The sequence below is a fragment of the Cherax quadricarinatus genome, chromosome 28 (assembly GCF_038502225.1).
Source record: "Cherax quadricarinatus isolate ZL_2023a chromosome 28, ASM3850222v1, whole genome shotgun sequence".
NCBI lineage: Eukaryota > Metazoa > Arthropoda > Malacostraca > Decapoda > Parastacidae > Cherax > Cherax quadricarinatus.
Window position 1 is genome coordinate 29372719 of NC_091319.1, and position 18762 is coordinate 29391480.

The 18762-nt window shown below is 41.2% G+C and overlaps 1 long non-coding RNA gene across 2 annotated transcripts in view; it reads right to left on the reverse strand.

The window, feature by feature from the left end:
- Positions 1–1072: 1072 nt before the first annotated feature.
- The window catches only part of LOC128693303 (uncharacterized), a 54828-nt gene continuing 37138 nt past the window's right edge, over positions 1073–18762 (reverse strand). For both annotated transcript variants that reach the window (XR_008407698.2, XR_008407699.2), the window contains exon 3: positions 1073–1489. This is a non-coding gene — a long non-coding RNA (uncharacterized lncRNA). The remainder of the gene's footprint in view (positions 1490–18762) is intronic.

The window sequence follows — 18762 nt, forward strand, 5'->3', positions numbered from 1 at the left end:
TTGGTTAGGCATCATTTAGATTATGCTGCACAGTTCTGGTCACTGTATTGAACTGGAAAACGTACAGAGGAGAACGACAAAGTTGATCCCATGTAACAGAAATTTTCCCTATGAGGATAGACGGAGGGCCCTGAACCTGCACTCTCTAGAAAGGTGTAGAATTAAGGGGGATATGACTGAGGTGTATAAATGGAAAGCAGGAATAAATAAAGGGGATTGAAATAGTGCTGAAAATATGCAACCAAGACAGGACTCGCAGCAATGGTTTCAAGTTGAAAAAAATCAGATTCTGGAAGGATATAGGAAAGCACTGGTTTAATAATAGAGTTGTGGATTAGTGGAACAAACTCCAGAGTACCGTCATAGAAGCGGAAACGTTGTGTAGTTTTAAAAATTGGTTGGACAAATACGTGAGTGAGTGTGGGTGGGTTTGAGTTGGACCTGACTTGCCTTTGCTACTAGGTCTGATTCAGTGCTCCTTTCTTAAGTCGAAGTCACCTGACTAGGTGGGTCATTGGTCTAAGCCGGGGGCTGACATGGACCCGCTTCGCATGGGTCAGTAGGCCTGCTGCAGTGTTCCTTTTTTCTTGTGTTCTGATGTTCTTGTTAAAACTTATTAAAACAACGTAAAATAAAGACAAATGTTCTTATGAGGCAACACTTCACCCTAAAAGGCATCCTCCAGTTAATGCACACAACCCGACAGAATGTGGAATTTGAGGCATCCAGATTTGATACAAGTGGAAGATCAGACCAGTTCCCTGGGCCAAGCTTAAATAATGAATTAATGTAAATAGATACAATACGATTTCGAGATTAAAAGAGCAAAATGGCGCCTACATACTTCATTAATAATACCAACCAACACTGTTCATACAGCAGCCACACAAATTTTCCCATGCATCTTGCCATAGCAACAACACACCATTGTTGATAATTTGAAACCGATAAATTAAGTCGATCTCGAGTTATAAAAGAAAACCTTAGACTAAAGAAAAATGTTGGTAAAATTTAAAAGTATCCTCGTTAAATTTAAAGGCTAAAGAAATACTATTTTTTTTTAGTTTTCCTTTTATATTCTGGTACAAATTTTCTACAATCCTTTACAAAATTGTTTTATATTTATTTAAGTTTTTGATAATTCACATGTGGTGAGAGGAAGCGTTACACTATTGTCTCTTATCCGTCCCATCTTTTCTCCAGTATTCCCTTTGGTTTTAGGGCTATACATCTTTGATTTTAGGTAAAATGAAGTCTTTAACACCTGAAACTATAGCTTAAATCATAAGGTTTCACAAAGCAGGCGACCAGACGAAAGAAATAGTGGAGAATATTAGCGAGTTTGAGCGTTCAGTGAGGAACTGGGTGCAACGTTTCAAGGCTGGAGGTGGTGTACAGTTACTGTCTGCCAAACCTCGGCCTGGCCCCTCCAAGAAGACATCTGTTCATACCTTAACTGTGTTAAAGCAGCAGTTACTCCTGGTTCAATCTGAAAGATTGAGAAATTCCGTCTGAGTGCTACATACAAGGCTTTAAATTATAACTATAAATTATTCTACACTGCTAGAATCAACAGGAAGGGTGGTGGAGTGGCGATGTATATCAGAGATAATTTAAATTGTTGCATTAGACAAGACAAAATTAGAAGCGTCGGCCAATTAATCTGTGTGGATACAGCTTCTCGAAGGCCATGAAAAACTAGTCTTGGGTGTGATTTACAGGACCCCAAACCTTGATAGGGAGTGCATTAAACTTCTATGGGACGAAATTCGCAAAGCGTCTACATACCTAAATGTTGAGTTAATGGGAGATTTTAACTTGAGACAAATTGACTGGAGCAATTTTACAGGATATTTCGAGTCAAGCGACTTTCTTGATACGATTCAAGATCGTTTTTTAAAACAGTTTGTTACAGAACCAACTAAAGAAATAACCTGCTAGACTTGGTTCTTGCTGGAAGGCAATCGCTAAATAATCTTGACATTAATGATGAGCATGGGGAAAGTGATCACAAATCACACAGTTTTAATATATCATGGAATTACCCAAATAACTGCAATCAAGTCTCTGTCCCTGACTTTCACTTGGCTGATTTCATAGGACTGAGAAATTACCTCGGTGGGCGGAACTCGATTGACCCGACTATGAGTCAGATAGGGGGTGATGGTTGACAATTTGATATTTTCCAGAGCATAGTTCTAGCTGCTCAGATAACTTATGTTCCGAGTAGGGAAATTAGATAAGAACATAAGAAAGAAGGAACACTGCATTAGGTCTACTGGCCCGTGCGAGGCAGGTCCAATTCCCCCACTGGTTTAAGCCACTGCCTTGACCCAGTGAGGTCAAATACGTCACTTAACGGAGGAGCACGGCATCCGACCTTGCAGCGCAAGCTTGTCATGTTCAAGTCACACCCACTCATGTATTTATCCAACCTATTTTTAAAACGACAAAACGTCTTAGCTTCTATGACGTTACTCGGGAGTTTGTTCCACTCATCCACAACTCTATTACCAAACCAGTGCTTTCCTACAGCCTTCCTGAATCTGAATTTCTCCAGTTTAAAGCCATTGCTGCGAGTCTTGTCTAGGCTAGATGTTCTTAGCACGCTATTTACATTCCCTTTATTAATTCCTGTTTTCCATTTATACTCCTCAATCGTATCCCCCCTAATTCTGCGCCTTTATAGAGAGTACATATTCAGGGCTCTCATTCTATCCTCAAAGGGAAGATTTCTGATACACGGGATCAACTTTGTCATCCTCCTTTGTACATTTTCCAGTACATTTATATCCATTCTGTAATACAGTAACCAAAACTGCGCAGCATAATCTAAATGAGGCCTAACCAAAGATATATAGAGTTGAAGAACAACCTGAAGACTTCTATTATTTATACTTCTTGCTATGAAGCCAAGGATTCTGTTAGCTTTATTGCAAACACTTATGCACTGTTGTCTTGGTTTCAGATTACTGCTAACCAAAACTCTTAAATCCTTTTCACAAACCGTAATATTAAGATCTACATTTAGTTTATATGAGGCATGGTTATTTTCCTGTTCAACATTTAGAACTTTACATTTGTCTATATTGAACTGCATCTGCCACTTCTCCAACCACTGCATCAGTCTATTCAAACCATCCTGGAGTGCTCTAATATCCTCATTAGAATGAATTGGACGGGCTGTTTTGGTGTTATCAGCAAATTTGCTTATGTCGCTATTTATTCCCTCATCTATGTCTTATATAGATTGTGAACAAGGGGCCCACCACTGACCCCTGTGGAACACCGCTCGTGACGAGCCCTCATTCTGATTTCTCCCCATTTATGCAAACTCTTTGCTGCCTACTTGTCAACGATGCCTCTACCCAGGAAAAAATTTCTCCCATTCCGTGTGCCTTAGGTTTCCTCAACAGCCTCTGATGTGGATCTCTATGGAAAGCCTTACTGAAGTCAATATACACAATGTCATATTCGGTACCATGATCTACCTCCTCAAATACCTTAGTGAAGAAAGTTAGTAAATGCGTAAGACAAGAACGCCCCTTCGTAAAACCGTGCTGAGATTCATTAATAAATTTATGCCTTTCAAGATGGCTATGAATTGCTTTGGAAATAATTGATTCCATAAATTTTCCCACTATGGAGGTAAGGCTTATTGGTCTATTGTTCGATGCTAAGGACCTGTCACCTGCCTTGTAAATAGGTATTACATTTGTCATTTTCCATTTATCAGGCACTATGTTAGTTTGTAGTGATATGTTGCAAAGATTAGCCTAAGGTATACTAAGTTCTTCCTTGCATTCCTTTAACACCCTTGCAAACAGTTCATCAGGGCCTAGGGATTTGTTAGATTTTAATTTCTCTATTTGTCTGAGGACCGTGTCGCTAGTTACCGCAATCGTGCATAGTTTATTATCGTCCTGTTCTACATAATCTATTATTTCTGGAATTTCTCTAGTATTTTCCTGGATAAAAACTGAGAGGAAGTAAATATTGAAAATTTCACGCATATCCTTATCACTGTCAGTGATCTGACCTAATTTACTCTTAAGTGGGCCTACATTGTCCCTAGTCTTACTTCTGTATACCTGAAAGAACCCTTTTGGGTTAGTCTTCGAATCCCTTGTGACCTTAGCGTCAATCCCTTTTTGCTTTTATTCTTTTTTTTCTCTTTAATTGTATATATTGATTTCTTAACTGCCCATCCCGTCTTTGGATACGCCTATATATGCCTCTCTTTTGACCAATGAGATGTTTTAATCTATTGTTTATCCATTTGGGATGAGCCTAATGAGATGTTTTAATCTATTGTTCATCCATTTGGGATGATCCTAATTGGATAAACATTATATTAAAACATCTCATTGGCCAAAAGAAATGCATGTATAGGCGAGTCATAAGAGGAGACTGGCAGTTAGGAAATCAATATATTCAGTTAAAAAGAGAAATAAAAAAGGGAATAATTCAAGCAAAGAGAGATTGAGGTTAAAGTCATCAGGTAAACGAAGACTAACTCAAACGGATTCTTTCAATTATATAGAAGTAAGATTAGGTAGATTATAGGTAGTAGGTTGGTAGACAGCAACCACCCAGGGAGGTACTACCGTCCTGCCAAGTGAGTGTAAAACGAAAGCCTGTAATTGTTTTACATGATGGTAGGATTGCTGGTGTCTTTTGTCTGTCTCATAAATATGCAAGATTACAGGTACGTCTTGCTACTTCTACTTACACTTAGGTCACACTACACATACATGTACACGTTTATTTGTACACACTCATCTGAGTTTTCTTTGATTTTATCTTAATAGTTCTTGGTCTTATTACTTTTCCTTTTATATCCATGGGGAAGTGGAATAAGAATCTTTCCTCCGTAAGCCATGCGTGTTGTAAAAGTCAACTAAAATGCCGGGAACAGTGGGCTAGTAACCCCTTTTCCTGTAAAGATTACTAAAAAGAATAAGAAGAAGAAAATTGTCAAAGTGGGAAGTCTGAATGTGCGTGGATGTTGTGCAAATGATAAGAAAGAGATGATTGTGGATGTTATGAATGATAAGAAACTGGATGTCCTGGCTTTAAGTGAAACAAAGCTGAAGGGGGTGGGAGAGTTTCAATGGAGAGGAATAAATGGGATTAGGTCAGGGGTTTCAAATAGAGTTAGAGCTAAAGAAGGAGTAGCAATAATGTTGAAGGATAAGCTATGGCAGGAAAAGAGGGACTACAAATGCATAAATTCAAGGATTATGTGGAGTAAAATAAAGATTGGATGTGAAAAGTGGGTTATAGTAAGCGTGTATGCACCTGGAGAAGAAAGAAGTGTAGAGGAGAGAGAGAGATTTTGGGAAATGTTGAGTGAATGCGTGGGGAGTTTTAAACCAAGTGTGAGAGTAATGGTGGTTGGGGATTTCAATGCTAAAGTGGGTAAAAATGTTATGGAGGGAGTAGTAGGTAAATTTGGGGTGCCAGGGGTAAATGTAAATGGGGAGCCTTTAATTGATCTATGTGTAGAAAGAAATTTGGTAATAAGTAATACATATTTTATGAAAAAGAGGATAAATAAATATACAAGGTATGATGTAGCACGTAATGAAAGTAGTTTGTTAGATTATGTATTGGTGGATAAAAGGTTGATGGGTAGGCTCCAGGATGTACATGTTTATAGAGGGGCAACTAATATGTCAGATCATTATTTAGTTGTAGCTACAGTTAGAGTAAGAGGTAGATGGGAAAAGAGGAAGGTGGCAACAACAAGTAAGAGGGAGGTGAAAGTGTATAAACTAAGGGAGGAGGAAGTTCGGGCGAGATATAAGCGACTATTGGCAGAAAGGTGGGCTAGTGCAAAGATGAGTAGTGGGGGGGTTGAAGAGGGTTGGAATAGTTTTAAAAATACAGTATTAGAATGTGGGGCAGAAGTTTGTGGTTATAGGAGGGTGGGGGCAGGAGGAAAGAGGAGTGATTGGTGGAATGATGAAGTAAAGGGTGTGATAAAAGAGAAAAAGGTAGCTTACGAGAGGTTTTTACAAAGCAGAAGTGTTATAAGAAGAGCAGAGCATATGGAGAGTAAAAGAAAGGTGAAGAGAGGGGTGAGAGAGTGCAAAAGGAGAGCAGATGAAAGAGTGGGAGAGGCACTGTCAAGAAATTTTAATGAAAATAAGAAAAAATTTTGGAGTGAGTTAAACAAGTTAAGAAAGCCTAGGGAAAGTATGGATTTGTCCATTAAAAACAGAGTAGGGGAGTTAGTAGATGGGGAGAGGGAGGTATTAGGTAGATGGCGAGAATATTTTGAGGAACTTTTAAATGTTGAGGAAGAAAGGGAGGCGGTAATTTCATGCACTGGCCAGGGAGGTATACCATCTTTTAGGAGTGAAGAGCAGAATGTAAGTGTGGTGGAGGTACGTGAGGCATTACGTAGAATGAAAGGGGGTAAAGCAGCTGGAACTGATGGGATCATGACAGAAATGTTAAAAGCAGGGGGGGATATAGTGTTGGAGTGGTTAGTACTTTTGTTTAATAAATGTATGGAAGAGGGGAAGGTACCTAGGGATTGGCGGAGAGCATGTATAGTCCCTTTATATAAAGGGAAAGGGGACAAAAGAGATTGTAAAAATTATAGAGGAATAAGTTTACTGAGTATACCAGGAAAAGTATACGGTAGAGTTATAATTGAAAGAATTAGAGGTAAGACAGAATGTAGAATTGCGGATGAGCAAGGAGGCTTCAGAGTGGGTAGGGGATGTGTAGATCAAGTGTTTACATTGAAGCATATATGTGAACAGTATTTGGATAAAGGTAGGGAAGTTTTTATTGCATTTATGGATTTAGAAAAGGCATATGATAGAGTGGATAGAGGAGCAATGTGGCAGATATTGCAAGTTTATGGAATAGGTGGTAAGTTACTAAATGCTGTAAAGAGCTTTCATGAGGATAGTGAGGCTCAGGTTAGGGTGTGTAGAAGAGAGGGAGAATACTTCCCGGTAAAAGTAGGTCTTAGACAGGGATGTGTAATGTCACCATGGTTGTTTAATATATTTATAGATGGGGTTGTAAAAGAAGTAAATGCTAGGGTGTTCGGGAGAGGGGTGGGATTAAATTATGGGGAATCAAATTCAAAATGGAAATTGACACAGTTACTTTTTGCAGATGATACTGTGCTTATGGGAGATTCTAAAGAAAAATTGCAAAGGTTAGTGGATGAGTTTGAGAATGTGTGTAAAGGTAGAAAGTTGAAAGTGAACATAGAAAAGAGTAAGGTGATGAGGGTATCAAATGATTTAGATAAAGAAAAATTGGATATCAAATTGGGGAGGAGGAGTATGGAAGAAGTGAATGTTTTCAGATACTTGGGAGTTGACGTGTCGGCGGATGGATATGAAGGATGAGGTTAATCATAGAATTGATGACGGAAAAAAGGTGAGTGGTGCGTTGAGGTATATGTGGAGTCAAAAAACGTTATCTATGGAGGCAAAGAAGGGAATGTATGAAAGTATAGTAGTACCAACACTCTTATATGTATGTGAAGCTTGGGTGGTAAATGCAGCAGCGAGGAGACGGTTGGAGGCAGTGGAGATGTCCTGTCTAAGGGCAATGTGTGGTGTAAATATTATGCAGAAAATTCGAAGTGTGGAAATTAGGAGAAGGTGTGGAGTTAATAAAAGCATTAGTCAGAGGGCAGAAGAGGGGTTGTTGAGGTGGTTTGGTCATTTAGAGAGAATGGATCAAAGTAGAATGACATGGAAAGCATATAAATCTATAGGGGAAGGAAAGAGGGGTAGGGGTCGTCCTCGAAAGGGTTGGAAAGAGGGGGTAAAGGAGATTTTGTGGGCGAGGGGCTTGGACTTCCAGCAAGCGTGCATGAGCATGTTAGATAGAAGTGAATGGAGACGAATGATACTTGGGACCTGACGATCTGTTGGAGTGTGAGCAGGGAAATATTTAGTGAAGGGATTCAGGGAAACCGGTTATTTTCATATAGTCGGACTTGAGTCCTGGAAATGGGAAGTACAATGCCTGCACTTTAAAGGAGGGGTTTGGGATATTGGCAGTTTGGAGGGATATGTTGTGTATCTTTATATGTATATGCTTCTAAACTGTTGTATTCTGAGCACCTCTGCAAAAGCAGTGATAATGTGTGCGTGTGGTGAAAGTGTTGAATGATGATGAAAGTATTTTCTTTTTGGGGATTTTCTTTCTTTTTTGGGTCACCCTGCCTCGGTGGGAGACGACCGACTTGTTGAAAAAAAAAAAAAAAAAAAAAAGATTAGGGACAAGATAGGCCCACTCAAAAGTTAATCGGGTCAGCTCACCGACAGTGAAAAGGAAATGTGTAGAATTTTTAACACTTCACCTCAGTTTTTATACAGCAAGATACATGCGAAACTCCAGAAATAACAATATTTGTAAAACAAGACGAAAATAAACTATGCACGATTAGGGTTACAAGTGACATGGTCCTCAGATGAATAAATTAAAACCAAACAAATCCCCAGGACCTGATGAACTATAGGCAAGTGTTTTAAAGCAATGTAAAGAGGAACTTAGCAAACCTTTGGCTAATTTTTCCAACATATCACGACAAAATGGCATAATGCCAGACAAGTGGAAACAGGTCCTTAGCTTCAAACTAGAGACCAATAAGCCTAACCTCCATAGTCGGAAAATTTATGGAATCAATATTTGCAGAGGCAAATCGTAGACATCTGGAAAGGCATTTGATTAATGAATCTCAACACGGTTTTACAAAGGGGCGTCCCAGCCTTACGAATATACGAACTATTTTCGCTAAGGTATTTGAGGAGGTAGATCATGGTAATGAATATGATATTGTGTAAATGGACTTCAGTAAGGCTTTTGGTAGAGTCCCACATCAGAGACTACTGAGAAAAATTAAGGCATTCAGAATTGGAGAAATTTTTTTCCTGGACGGAGGCGGGGTTGACAAATAGGCAATAGAGTTTTTCCATAAATGGGGAGAAATCAGAGTCAGGGCGTGTCACTAGCGGTGTTCCGCAGGGGTCAGTATTGGGAATATATGTGGGAATAAATAGCGACCTAAGCAAGTTTGCAGATGACACCAAAATAGGCCGTCGAATTCATTCTGACAAGGACATTAGAGCACTCCAGGAAGATTTGGGTAGACTGATGCAGTGGTCGGAGAAGTGGCAGATGAAGTTTAATATAGACAAATACAAAGTTCTAAGTGTTGGACACGGGAAATAGCCATGCCACATATAAACTAAATAATGTAGATATTAGTATTACTGATTGCGAGAAAGATTTAGGAGTTCTGGTTAGTAATCTGAAACCAATGCAACAGTGCTTAAGTGTTCGCAATATAGCTAACAGAATTCTTGGCATCATATCAAGCAGTATAAATAACAGGAGTACTCAGGTTGTTCTTCAACTCTATATATCCTTGGTTAGGCCTCATTTAGATTATGCTGCACAGTTCTGGTCACCGTATTACAGAATGGATTTAAATGCACTGGAAAACGTACAAAGGAAGATGAAGTTGATAGCATGTATCGGAAATCTTTCCTATGAGGGTAGACTGAGGGCCCAGAATCTGCACTCTCTAGAAAGGCGTAGAATTAGGGAGGATATGACTGAGGTGTAAATGGAAAACAGGAATAAATAGAGAAAGAAAATAACGTGTAAAAATATCTAGCCAAGATAGGACTCGCAGCAATGATTTCAAGTTGGAAAAATTTAGATTTAGGAAGGATGTAGGAAAGCACTGGTTTGGTAATAGAGTTGTGGCTGAGTGAAAAACTCCCGAGTAACGTCATAGAAGCTACAACTTTGTGTAGTTTTAAAATTAGGTTATATACATACATGGGTAGGTGTAGGTGGGTGTGAGTTGGACCTGAGTAGCTTGTGTTAATAAGTCTGATGTATGGATGTATGTATGTATAATGTTCGCCAAAACCGTAGTCCTGGCACGGGTCTCAATCTTGCGATGACCAGTCTGGCTCCCGAGGGAGAAAGGTTTCTACAGTGATGCGACGTATGCTGCTCAAGCACTCTTCTGGTCAGTTCAACTGGTGCATCTCATAAGAACATAAGAAAGGAGGAACACTGCAGCAGGCCTGTTGGCCCATACTCGGCAGTTCCTTTACAATCCATCCCACTAACAAAATATTTACCCAACCCAATTTTCAATGCCACCCAAGAAATAAGGTCTGATAACTATATCCACTCTCATATGCAACTCCCACTCAAATCCAAACCCTCTCACTCATGTATTTATCTAACCTAAATTTGAAACTACCCAAAGTCCTAGCCTCAATAACCCAACTAGGTAGACTGTTCCACTCATCAACTATCCTATTTCCAAACCAATACTTTCCTACATCCTTTCTAAATCTAAGCTTATCTAATTTAAATCCATTACTGCGGGTTCTCTCTAGGAGAGATATCCTCAAGACTTTATTTATATTCCCTTTATTAACACCCATCTTCCACTTATACACTTCGATCATGTCTCCCCTCATTCTTCGTCTAACAAGTGAATGTAACTTAAGAGTCTTCAATCTTTCTTCATAAGGAAGATTTCTAATGCTATGTATTAATTTAGTCATTCTACGCTGAATGTTTTCTAACGAATTTATGTCCATTCTGTAATATGGAGACCAGAATTGACCTGCATAATCTAGGTGTGGCCTTACTAATGATGTATAAAACTGCAGTATAACCTCTGGACTTCTGTTGCTTACACTTGATATAAATCCCAGTAATCTATTTGCCTTATTACGTACGCTTAGACATTGCTGTCTTGGTTTAAGGTTGCTGCTCACCATAACCCCCAAGCCCTTTTCGCAATCTGTATGGCTAAGTTCTACATCATTTAACTTATAAGTGCTAGGGTTATGGACACTCCCGAGCTTCAGAACCTTGCATTTATCTACATTGAACTGCATCTGCCACTTTTCTGACCAAGAATAGAGTTTGTCTAAATCCTTCTTTAGTTCCCTAACATCTACGTTTGAATCAATTATCCTACCTATCTTCGTGTCATTGGCGAATTTGCTCATATCACTAGTAATACCCTCATCAAGGTCATTGACATATATTATAAACAACAACGGGCCTAAAATTGATCCCTGCAGAACGCCACTTGTTACAGATCCCCACTCGGATTTAACCCCATTTAAGCATACTCTCTGCTTCCTATTAGTGAGCCATGACTCGATCCACGAGAGCACTTTTCCCCCAATGCCATGAGCTGCCACTTTTTTTTAACAGTCTCTGGTGTGGTACTCTATCAAAAGCCTTACTAAAATTTAAGTAAACAATATTGAATTCTTTATCATGATCAACGGCCTCAAAAGCTTTACTGAAGAACGTCAATAAATTAGTTAGGCAGTAACGGCCCCTAGTGAATCCATGCTGAGTATCATTAATCAGATTATGCTTATCCAGATGGCATCTTATATTATCAGTTATAATTGACTAGTAACTTGCCCACAATTGAGGTTAGGCTTATTGGGCGGTAATTTGACGGTAACGACTTGTCCCCTGCTTTAAAAATAGGAATTACATTAGCCATCTTCCACATATCAGACACTACACCTGTTTAAAGAGAAATATTAAAAATATTAGTCAATGGTTCACAAAGTTCTATTTTACACTCTTTAAGAACCCTAGAAAAAAGTTCATCAGGGCCCGGGGATTTATTTTGCTTCAGTCGGTCTATCTGTTTGATAACCATTTCGCTAGTGACTATGATACTGCATAATTTATCGTCTTCAGGCCCACTATAAAAATTTATTACTGGGATATTGTTAGTGTCCTCCTGAGTGAAAACTGAGAGAAAATAATTATTAAGAATAGAGCACATTTCATTCTCCTTGTCAGTAAGATGCCCAGAGCTATCTTTAAGGGGACCTATCTTATCTCTAACTTTTGTTCTATATACCTGGAAGAAACTTTTCAGGTGAGTTTTCGATTCCCTAGCAACTTTAATTTCATAGACCCGTTTAGCTTTCCGTATCCCCTTTTTAATGTCCCTCTTAATGTCAGTATAATGATTCATAAGATGACCCTCACCTCTTTTGATGCGCCTATAAATTCCTTTTTTCTGTCCTAAAAGATATGAGCCTATTATTCATCCATTTTGCGTCATTTCTAATCGATCTAATTTCTTTATATGGGATAAATGTTCTCTGGACAGCATGTATAGTGTTTAGAAAACTCTCTTCGTTACCCCAGTCAATAGATAAGTGTTCTCTAAGCCCATTGTAATCTGCGCCAGTTTCCTTACCTGTGCTTCAGAATCTCTACAAACACTATGCTGTAAACTCCACCTCCAAGGCTGAGGGACTGATTACCTCATCTTTTGTATATGGTTCTTCTGTTTTCTAATTATGTCCAAGAATCTGTATTGATAAAGCCACTGGATGGCGAAACCTCTACAATAAAGATAACCAAATGTTGCACAAGTGCCTTAACTTTCATCTTCTCTAAGCCCATTGTAATCTGCTAAGCGAAAATCTGGGACTGTTACTGAGTTATCCCTAATATCATACTTCCATTCAATGCTAAAGGTAATTGATTTGTGGTCACTTGTGCCAAGTTCCTCTGAAATTTCTAAATTATTAACAAGTGATTCCTTGTTTGCCAGAACCAAGTCAAGCAGGTTATTACCCCATGTAGGTTCTGTCACAAACTGCTTCAAAAAACAATCCTGCACTACTTTTAAAAAGTCATTAGATTCTAAATTCCCTGTCAAAAAATTCCAGTCAATCGGATTAAAGTTAAAATCTCCTAGAATTACAGCGTTGTCGTGCCTTGTGGCCTTAACAATTTCCTCCCACAGTAGTCTTCCTTGGTCTCTTTCCAAGTTTGGGGGACGGTATATCACACCTAAAATCAATTTTTCATGCCCCTCTGAAAATTCTACACAGACTCAGCATGTGTTTCGGACTTCATACCAGTTTTTATGCAACAATTTAAATGATCTCGGACATAGTGTGCCACCCCACCCCCCTTTCCGATATTTCTGTCTACTTGGAACAATTTAAAACCCTGAATGTGAGATTCAGCAGGCATGTCCCTATTTTTCCTATTAAATCACGTCTCAGTTAGGGCAAAAACATCAATGTTACCCGCACTTGCAACTAATCTCAATTCGTCCATCTTATTTCTCGCACTACGACTGTTAGTATAATATATTTTCAGAAACCCTCCCTTCTCTTTTTTCTTCCTGATTTCTGTTCCTCCATTATGCTTGTTACTCTCCTTATCACCTAATGTCATTGGCTTTCCTATGTTCATCAATAATTCTTCCTCATTCTTCCTATACCTGGTTTCCTTAAAACTCACACTGTCGCTACACTCAGAATACCTTGATTTTCCACGAAAACCCATACCACTATATATTTCTAGTTTAAAGACCTAACAGCTCCCTCCACTGCGTTAGCCAGTGCTCCCACCCCAAACCTAGGTAAGTGAACCCCATCCCTGGCATACATGTCATTTCTGCCATAGAAGAGGTCCCAGTTGTCTATGAATGTCACTGCATTTTCCTTACAGTGTTTGTCCAGCCAGCAGTTGACACCAGTTGCCCTGGACAACCATTCATTTCCAACTCCTCTCCTGGGCAAAATGCCACAGATCACAGGGTTCCCACCTTTCTTCCTAATTATCTCTATTGCTGTCCTATACCTGCTAATTACGTCTTCACTCATACGTCTGCCAACATCGTTGTCTCCCTCACTGAGGCAGATAATAGTATTGCTCCCATTACCTTTCATGATGTCGTCCAGATGGCTAACAATATCCCCCATCCCAGCCCCCGGAAAACATACCCTCTGCCTCCTCTTCCTGTCCCTAAGACAAAATGCCCTATCCATAAATTTCACTTGACTGTCCCCAACTAAAACAATGTTCTTACCTTCACTGGTGGAGTTCGTAGAGACGTTTTCGATGGTTTTCGTTGATGTTTCAAGGGATGTCGACTCTCCTCTGCCAATGATTCCTTGGTACTCATAGCGACGTTTCCAGTAGACAACACACAGCAGTCTTCTGGGTCTTCGTTGTTTCTGCCACTCCAACAGTCTTCTTGATTTTGAGCTTAATCCATAATGGCCGGCCACTGACCAGGTTCCTCTCTTGACCTGAGGACTCACAACAGGAGGATTACCTCGAATCCTCTTGTTTTCCTCCGTCAGTCGCCGTATTTCAAGCTTAGCAATCCTAAGCTCCTCTTTTAGCTGCTGGTAGAGTTGCTCAAGAGAGGACATCTTAGGCAGATTCACGGAGAACACACTGGACAGATCTTCACAGAGCGAAGTACAGGTCGCCACTGGGCTAAGTACAGGTCACCACTGAGCTAAGTACAGGTCATCATAAGCAAGAACACCTTATGTACTCCTAACTTAAGCTGATAAGAACAGATTTTATTTTTGAAAAATGCTACAATGGGTTTTACATGTTCATAAAGATGACTAATGTTACACAATGAAAAGCAGGACTCAGGTGATCTTAGCCAAAAGGCCGAGAAGCGATAATAGGTCTGATGCAGTGCTTCTTCCTTTTTATGTGGATGCGACCTGGAACCTGACTAGCTGAGGTCAGTGGCTAAGGTCGGTATATAACTTGGACCTGCCTCGCACGGGCCCAAAATCTTGTGTGCTCGATCTCGCCTCTCTCGAATTACCCCGTGTTGGGAGAGACTTCGCTTAGAGTGGTGCCTGCTGGACCTTCGTCTTCCTCTCCACCATCAGGATTGGTGCGTCGGTGGTTGCCTACCCAAGGGCAGGAAGCCTGTTGCTGCCTGAAGTCTCTACGCCTGTCGACTGCACGCCATACAGCCAGTCTCGCCGCCGCTCAGGATATATAGTGCTCCAAGCTAGAGTTCACCTCCTCAGTGTCCTGCGCCAGGCAAGTACGTGTGTCTACTTACACGTACTTGCCTAGCTGAGTACTCTCACTTTTTGGCCGATTGTCACCGCCAATTTCATCTTTTCGTAATTAGACGATGCCTTCGTTGCCTTCCACCTCCCACCCCCTTTCCACTCTCCCCCGACCGCCCACACCTGCCTCTGCCTCTTCTAAATCCAATTCCTTCTCTAATCCTGATGCCACTATCTGTACTGAAAATTATTATATCAGATCACTGGTGCACCTCAACTTAAAGTCTTTAAAACCAACTCAGGCTTCAAACTCCTCCTTGACAAACATCTCTACGAAACGTACACCTCAACCGATACCAGACACAAACTTCTCAACGCAGGCTTCACCATTATTTGGACTCCTGAGCACCGTGCCAAAAGCAGTCATTGCTAAACACGTAGACTACTCTCTCCTGACAGCCTATGACAGACAAAGAAGACTTAATAAAAGACATCAGTACTAAGAACAAATTCTCTGTTGACGATATTTACAGACCCGAAAACTCTACCATTCTCAAAATACGCTGTTCTACTCCTTCTGACGCTTCTACACTCTTCAGTCAAGGAATCTTTGCCAAGACCATCCGCATTCCTACACTCTCTTCACTCCGAACTTCCACCCAATCACACAATGTCTTAAATACTACAAATTCGTCGACGACAAAAACACATGTACATCTACACAAGTCTGCTCCAGATGTTCAGCAACTGGCCACTTCTGGAATACCTGCAACCTCCCCCTTAAATGTTCTAACAGGTCACACACTGCAGTTGAAAATTCCTGCCCCTCTAGAAAAGACATTCTCTCCTCCCTCAGAGCAAGCCAACCTCCCTCCCTCCCTCCCCTACCCCATCCCAGTACCTCCCTCCCCTACCCCATCCCTGTACCTCCCTCCCCTACCAAACTGCCCTCCCCCACCCCCAATGCCTGGGCCTCCCCACGCACCTGGTCTACCTCTTCTACCCTACACACACCAAACACCAACACACAGACTACAAACACCTCTACATCTACGCCTACACCCACACTAGACTACAAAACTGTCAACTCGCCACTGCTGCCCACTCTGCGATGGTAATCTCTCAAGCTTACCAATCAGATTACTCACATGTCCTTAACCTAATCTTGTCTGCTAACAATCTTCCCTCTCTAATCATCCCTCCTTACTTCTCTTCTAAACCCCCTACAACCTCCCCCACTCCCCCTCTTCCTACACCCTCCTGCTCTCCTCCTCCCCTACCACTCCTCACTCCCACCAACACCCCTCAGCCCCTACCCCTCTTCACATCTACCCCTCCTACCAAAACCCCTCCTCCCCTACCCCTCTTAACTACTTCTACTACTCCCCCACCTCTTTACCCACTTCCTCCATTACCAAAGCTTCCACTTCCTCTGCACCCACCATCGCCCACTCCTCTTCCGCCACATCAAAGACTTCATCCAGGTCCAACTCCTCCTCCAAACGAAATCCACTCAACCCTAAACCTGCCCCAACTTCTGATATACAGACCAAAGAACATAAAAACAGATCCATCTCTTCCTCCCCCTCCAGGAAACGGGTCCGTAACACCTACAAACACACCCACCGATGGCACCACTATCACGGGCTTAAATATGAACTCCCCCGATACTAAATTGGTATGACGAAACCATTAAATCATGTTTAAGGTGATTCAGTTCAATGTACGTTCTTACTTCACAATTAGACACTACTGGCCGAGCTCCTTGAAGCAGAGAAACCAGATATTGTTTTACTAAACAGTACCTGCCTCAAAGCCCCTCAACGTATCCGTCATTATGGTTATACTGCACTACAGTCCCCCTATGATCCCCACGATGGGGTTGCCATTCTTGTCAATTCCAACATAAAACATGAATTTCTCCCAATCCCTTTTATTCACCAACATTGTCTTGCAGTCAGAATACACACCCACCTTGAACCCTTCATCTTTTTTCACCACCTATGCTCGTCCAAACACTATTCTCAACATACACGATTTTTCCTTAGTTTTCAACTACACCAACACACCTACTAGCTGATATGAATGCCAAACACACCGCCTTTCATCACACCAGTAACAACCAACTTGGTCACCAATTACTCAACTTCACAAACCACAAACACCTAGTTCACCTCGGCCCAGCCTTCAACACCTTCTACAACCACACTGGCCAAGGCAAACCCGACACCATTCTGGCAAACCGAGCCAGCTCTCTCTTTCAACACTGCATATCACCTGGCCCTATTACAGGCTCTGATCACATCCCAGTCATCTTACACATCTCCAACCCTATCCTCATCCCGGCCACACCTTCCTTCTCCTACAAGAATGCTGACTGGGATGCCTTCAAACAACACAGATAATACTAACCTCACCTATGACTACAACAACAAACCCATCTCTGACATTGACACTCAACTTGCTCTCATCCAGGACACCATTACACAAGCAGCCAACGCCACTCGTTATTCCTTCAAACCCTCAATCAGAACAAGAAGACTAATTATCTGCTACCACAACCGCTTACTCTACAACACACACATTTAATCAAGCCCGATTAGATCTCCCTTACCTCAGAAACAACATTCTACACAGTCTAGACCAAGACCACAACAATCACTGGTCACAGCTCATACTACAAGCAGACAAAAAACGTATCTAAAACACCAAACCATTCTGGAACTTTATCAAAAAAATCAAAGGCACAACTCCCACCAACAAATTCAAACATCACCCACAACAACACACATCTCAGACCCGCATACTGCTACTAACATCTTCAAACACATCTGGGAGAACATCTTCCACCCTCACCCATCCCACTCTAACGCTATCCAACACATTCAGAACATAGAACACTGGAACACTACATACACACATGAAACAACACCAGACAGCCACATCCATCTGGACTCTCTTACCTCCTCCCAAGAACTTGACACTCCTTTCACCAACACAGACGTTAAAACTCTCCTCAGACACCTTCCTCCCAAGGCCCCTGGTGCCTCTGGCCGTCTCTGGATACTTCCCTCCCCTCTTCAAAGCTGCTACTGCTATCCTCCTTCTTAAACCCAATAAAGATCACTCTGACCCTAGAAACTATCGCCCTATTAGCCTCCTCGAAACTTTAGGAAAACTCTTTGAAAAACTCATCAATTATCGCCTTCGCAGATACCTGGAACACAACTCTCTACTTTCTGATGGCCAATTTGGCTTCAGAACTCACAGATCCACACAAGATGCCATTAACATCATTCTCAACTACATCCACATAAACACAAAACAAAAACAGGACAGCCCTGGTTGCAAAAGACGTTGAAAAAGCTTTTGACACTGGCATGAAGGGCTCAAACACAAACTCTGCACTAACTTTAACCTGCCTCTCACTACTCGTAAACTCTTCTGCAACTTCCTAGACGGCCGCACTATGAGAATCAAATTCCAAGGCGGTTACTCTGACTACTTCACACTAAATGCTGGAGTACCCCAGGGATCTGTCCTCTCCCCTGCCCTCTACATTTTATACACTAACTCCATCACTCTAGCCTATGCAGACGACATTACACAACTTATCACTCACGCCAATATAGATACACTCGCACACAAAACACAAAATGAGGTCGACAGGATAGCCATGTGGGAACAAAAATGGAGGATCAAATCCAATGCAGCTAAATCCAGCATTACATATTTTAACTACAGGAAACGTGATCCTCCATTACCTGTCGAGCTCAGAACTGCTGGCACCCGCACTTACATCCCCATCACACAATCTGTCACTGTCCTTGGCGTTAATCTTGACTACCTTCTTCGCTTACACGGACACATTCACTCAAGGCATGCAATAGCTAGTAAGGCCCTTGCGGGC